This window comes from Diabrotica undecimpunctata, chromosome 5 (assembly GCF_040954645.1).
Source record: "Diabrotica undecimpunctata isolate CICGRU chromosome 5, icDiaUnde3, whole genome shotgun sequence".
NCBI classification, from domain to species: domain Eukaryota; kingdom Metazoa; phylum Arthropoda; class Insecta; order Coleoptera; family Chrysomelidae; genus Diabrotica; species Diabrotica undecimpunctata.
The window spans coordinates 138,530,470-138,536,518 of NC_092807.1; the positions used below are offsets into that span (position 1 = coordinate 138,530,470).

At 33.9% G+C, this 6,049-nt stretch overlaps 1 protein-coding gene across 1 annotated transcript in view; it reads right to left on the reverse strand.

The window, feature by feature from the left end:
- ck (unconventional myosin-VIIa ck) overlaps positions 1 to 3,277 on the reverse strand; it is a 215,250-nt gene extending 211,973 nt beyond the window's left edge. The window contains exon 1 of the mRNA XM_072532811.1: positions 3,002 to 3,277. The gene's annotated coding sequence lies outside the window, so the exon portion shown is untranslated. The remainder of the gene's footprint in view (positions 1 to 3,001) is intronic.
- Positions 3,278 to 6,049: the final 2,772 nt, after the last annotated feature.

Below are 6,049 nucleotides of genomic sequence, written 5' to 3' on the forward strand. Positions count from 1 at the left end.
CAATTCAATAAAGAATAATAATGAATCCTAAATAAAACTAAAGAACGGAGTGTTTATTTGTGGAGATTTAAACGGCCGTGTAGCAAATCTATCAATACCAGGAGTAGTTCGAAACTTTGGCGAGAACCGAGGAAATAAGAGTGCGAAATAATCATCTAAAATCTAAACCTAACAATCTAAAACTGACAATCTTTTTACGCAAAAAAATATGCGTAAATAAACTTTATGAGCAAGAACGACCCCTCTACAGCGAGTACAGGGCATTAGTTTAGGGACAAGATGGAAAATGAAAGACTAGCCAAAAGTAGTTATATAAATGTAAAGATTACTCTAAAAAGTACATTTAGGCTAACACAAGGTCAGTATATAGAACCTTGCGACCTCATAGGATACCTTTTATGCATAGAAAGAACGTATGTCAAGAAAATACCCGCAAACAATGTGTAAAGCAAGATTTTGCACTTTCACTAAATGTCATCATAAACCAGTGTGAGCTGTCACAACGAAATCGCTTAAATTGACAAGATATAACTGATGGTGCAAAAACTGGTATAGAGTTTAATAGTTCTAATACTCAAATATTAATAGTCATCGAAACTACTCCTACGATATTTCAAGCAGAATTAGTACAAATAGATTTTTGTGCGCACAAGTACCTGAAAAACGTCTGAAACATCTGAAAGCCAAGCTGAACTAGACTCTAACGACACTTGTAGGTCTTTAACAGCTTGGAATTGCAAAAAAAACTTTAAAATAAAAGAAGGAGGTCATCATCATCTTTGGCTCGATAATCCTCTGTGGAATCTGGCCTGCTCTAAGATTAGTCGCCATTCTGTTCGGTTTCTGGCAACGTGTTGCCATCTTTTGATCTCCAGTATTCCTAAGTCGGTCTCAACTCCATCTAACCACCTAATTCGCGGTCGGCCTCTGTTTCTTCTTCCTATCCAGGTGTTCCTGTCGGTAGCTTTTTAACAATCATGTTGTCAGGCATTCGTTTTATGTGCCCGGCCCATCTAAGTCAGGTCTAAATCTTTTGCGCCACTTCCCTTGATCGTTTATAGGTCCAAATATTTTGCGGAGTATCTTACGCTCGATTCCCTGCACAAAAAGATCTTTAGTTTTTCTTTGGATACTTTTTGAGTGAAATTGTCTTTGGAGTCCATAGTATGCCCTATTTGTAAGGTTTATTCGTCTTTTAATTATTCGCTTGTTTCATTGGTAGTAGTCACTCGCAAGCCAAGATATGTGAAGCTGTCAACACGTTCAAAGATATGACTTCCAAATGCTTAGTAATTAACGTGTACTTGGTTTTGTCTTCGTTGGTGACTAGACCGACCTGTTTCGCCGCCGTTTCCAATTCTAGAAAATATTGCTCAACATATCGCTTGCTACGCCCTATTATGTCAATGTCATCAGCGTATGCTAAGATTTGTATCGATCTAAATTGTACATCCATTGTAAATAGTACCGCCGTCTCTAATTCGTGTGTCTCGGACTGCCTTTTCCTTCCTTTCCATCCTTTATCTCAAAGGATCGAAAATTTTCTCCCTGTATCTTAACGTTGTTGGCTTTTAACTTAAGGCTGGCTTAAAGAAGGAGGTAGTACTTCTTTTATCGGACTTGCCGATAGTCTTAATAAAGAAGAATCTATTACTTTTATCTTTTATCGCACCAAAGATATTCTGAGGTGTACCAAAAAGTCGCGTCTCGGAAAAACTCCGTAGATGGAAAAAGGAACTTAGTGTAGTCTACTGAGAAAATATGAAAATAGAACAATGGCAAGTAAAAATGTTACTAAGACTTCCTACTGGCTACAGTTTCAGAAATCTGAACTCGATTAGAGATCTTCGAATTGGATGCTAGAGCAAAGATGTATATTCTGCAAAAATGCAGAAGAAACGGCCGAACATATTGCACAACGCAACGGTTTAAATGTTAGTATATAACTTATTCAAATATATTGGTTTTAAAGCTACATCTCCAAATATATATATATATATATATATATATATATATATATATATATATATATATATATATATATATATATATATAGTAGTCCAAAGAAAAAAGTATTTACATATATATATATATATATATATATATATATATATATATATATATATATATATATATATATATATATATATCAATAAAAACAAGTTTGACATATTCCAGGTCCTCGTGGGAAGTAAATATTAAAGAGCTTTAGGGGCTAAGATTGCACAATATTTTGTTGACTTAGTTTCATAAAAAACAAAACAAAATCAGTTTTATACATAATTGTAGTCATAGAATAAGTATTGTATACAACACGTGTGCAATTCACATTTCCCACTTGAAGTAAAATATACCATTCCAGGTTTATTGTGCCTTTTTATTAATTTCTAGTACTGTAACAAATCGTTAGTGTTTTCGCATCTAATAAATATTTATAATATTCAATTATTCCTTTAAGTAGTTGAACCTAACGAATAACAATTTTCACATTAGGTACTTACATTATACAACTTTTGTTGTAATAAAATAAACATGTTTATATATTTACTAAATGTAATTCAAAGCAAATTATTCTGTTGTCTGTGAATTTTAAAGCAGCTTGAACAGTTAAGAAAACTGTTTCAACTAGATTTGAGATATTTGATAGAAATGTGAGTTTCAATGGAAATTATCCAAAGGGGCGGAAAATTTTCTTGAGCAGGCTCTGGCACACCTTTATAGGAATCAGAGGCACAAGTCTAAGGTACCGGTACATCGGAACGGAACCCAAAGAATTCTACAAGGACATGGAACCCGATTGCTTGACCTCTGCTGTCCCACAAGCGGTTTTACACAGTTAAGACAACAAATAGAAAATAATAATATTACTGGATAACAAGATAAACGATTCTGTGTTTCGTGTATTTATTTTTCATAGGTGACAGACCGTGAAAAAAAAATTGGAGCAATTGTAGACGTGTACCATTTTTAAAAGAACTATTAGTAAATAATATATTTGTACCTGTTATGAGTGAATAGTATCCTTTTAGTAAATAATCCTTGGCATTTTTGTTAGCTTTTGTGTAACACTATACGAGTCACAAGGTTTTAATTATACAGGGTTCACGGAGCACTATAAACTCTTACTCACATACACTTTACTCGCACGACACGATCGAGTCAAATGCTGTTACCTGTAATTATTTTACCTGTGTTTTAGATTCAGTGGTGCCGTCAATGGGAATGTCAGGTACTATGAGATAATTTGCTTTCGTAGTTGCCTCTTTGGTTGCATATAATATGGAGAAACGGTATGAATTCTGAATGTTTATCCTTTTATCTATAACTATTTAAATTTAGATAAGTTTTATTTGAGAAACATTAGTATTTCCGAAATATTAAAATTTGTTATTTACAAGTACCAGATCTTTCAAAAAATGATTATCATTTTGTTATAACAACTAAGACTAACATTAAGATAACTTTTTCTCCTTGAAATTATACGAGGTATCACAAAAATATGCAAATTCATAAAATCTCAACGTAGGAACAAATTTCATTTAGTTTAATTTGGATTAGAACAATGTTTATTTTAATTTTAGAAAAGTAATTTATAAGTAAATCGATCATTCAAACTTAAAACTAATGGCATGTTATCACCAAAAACAAAACTAGAGAATAGTATTCCACAAGGACCAGTTTAAGCCCTACACTTTTGTTAGTAGCAATAAAAAATGATGTCTTAGCCCGTATGAACTCACCATTGAAAGTTCTCTTATACGCAAACGACCTTGTTATCTATGCGAGAAGTCAAAATACGGAAAAAATCGCAAATATGCTACAAACGTTTTTACATCAACTAGAGAAATGGTTGCAAAGTTGTGGATTTCAATTTTCTACAGAAAAAAACACAATTTATATCATTTTCAGAAAAAAGCTACTTTAATCGCCCTCCACTTTCACTGCCTATATAACAATCTTCTAGTTAGAAAAAATAATGTAAAATTTTTAGGAATGACATTCGATCAACATCTTAATTTGAAAAACATACTAAAAAATTTGCAATCGAAAGCCAAGCAAGACTTAATATCCTTAAATAATTGTCTAAAAAAGACTGGGGGGCAGATAGACGAACTATGCTCTCCATTTACAGAACACTAACTAGATCTAAATTAGATTATGGTGCGGTAGCATATTCTTCGGCTAATAAATCTTTCCTTAAAATTTTGAATACAATCTACAATACTGCACTCCATATTGTCTTGGAAGGTTACAGAACCACACCAATAGAAAGCCTGTATTTCGAAGCAGCTGAACAATCATTTAATTACAGAAGAATGTACTTAAAGTTAACCTACGCAATTGAATCAAATGCAAATCCTAACAACGACACCTTTAAATATGATCACCTTAATCGATTATCGACGTTTTGCTCCAATAAACCACGTATACACAAACATTTCTACCACCGAATCAAAATGGATCTCTCATCTCTTAACACCACCTTACCTCCTTGCTTTCCTATTAGTTTCGAACCTGCTGCACCATGGACATTGGAAGTACCTAAAATAATAACTACCTTAACTTCATTGGACAAACATACTACTAACCATAATATAATACACCAAAATCTGTAAAAATTATTATCAAACTATACAAATGTTTTCCAAACATATGCAGATGCTTCAGAATCAACAGATGGCGTGGGAGCAGCAGTTATGTCTTCTAATATGTGCGAAAAATGTATTACACACAGACCCACGAAATGTATTAGCGGTTGTTGTTGAAAGAGAGGATTCGCACCATTATGAATTAGCAAACAAAAATAGTACCTTCAAGCAGCTTTTTACGCGTAATCAGTTCGCAATTTGTAAAGAAAAATTACTTTCCATGGATGAGATTACAACTGATGAAATATCGTTAAGAGAAGCAGCTTGTGCTAATTTTAAAAGTGGAGGACAAGGCTATACACGTAACTGCAAAAGAAAGTGTTTTACGGCTAAATGAAGTGGTAAAATCAAGGGACTTTTGTGCAATTCGAAGTCATGGTAGTTTAAGTTGTTGAATAAGATCGAACATAATACATTTCCTTTGTTTTATTTTTGTTTTTTTCATCGAAAATAAATTCGAAATTAAAAAAAAAGTTTCTTTGTTGTGTTTAATTACAAATCGCTTTAAAACAGACAGCACTATTTGCGCTGTGTGTTTTAAATATAATAATCTCCTTATGTTTATTAAAACAATTTTCCCAAATAACAAACATACTCAACATGTTACAAATACAATACTCCCTCCGAACTCTACGAACCCTACGGTATTCATAGTAATCAATCATGTTCTGGTAGGAACTCAACACAGTAAAATTACTTCACTGCTCGATTAAATAAATACAATGATCCGGAACCATTCATTCCGTGGGCGGAGACAGGTTTCATTTAGGTCTAAGGTGGACTCTAGACTAGTCTGGAAATGCCTAGAACTCTATAGACTGGCGGAACAAAACAATCACACTGCTACATGGACAGCGCACCCTAGCGCATATAGTGAAATCATGAATAAACAACCTTCAGTATCAGTAATGCATTGGTTAATGATCATTGTAATAGTGTCTGGGGGCTCAGAAGACTGAGACCCCCTGATAAGTCCTGAAGAAGACATCAAAGAGGATGTCGAAAGCTCGGCGCAATGATAATCGACGCGGTTCAACCCGAAAGATGGTCGAGTTTAATATTAATTCCTGTTAAAGCTAATATTATAATAATAAATAATACTATTAATATATAATACTAATATTATAATAATAAACTTAACAGGCTTATGTCTTCTTTAGGGCTTCCGAGGTCTCAGTCTCCGAGCCTCCAGACACTACTACATTGATCACTAATCAATGCATTACTGCCACTGAGAACAGCGGACGGATCATTAATGCCGTCGATGATGATGTGGTTTGGATGGTGGTTGGTGTTCGGGTTGGTGCGAAAATTTTTGGCGGCGGGATTTTGATTGGAGGGTGAACGGACGATATTTTCTTTATGAGAGTTCTCCATGTCGAAGGTAACCGGATGCCGTC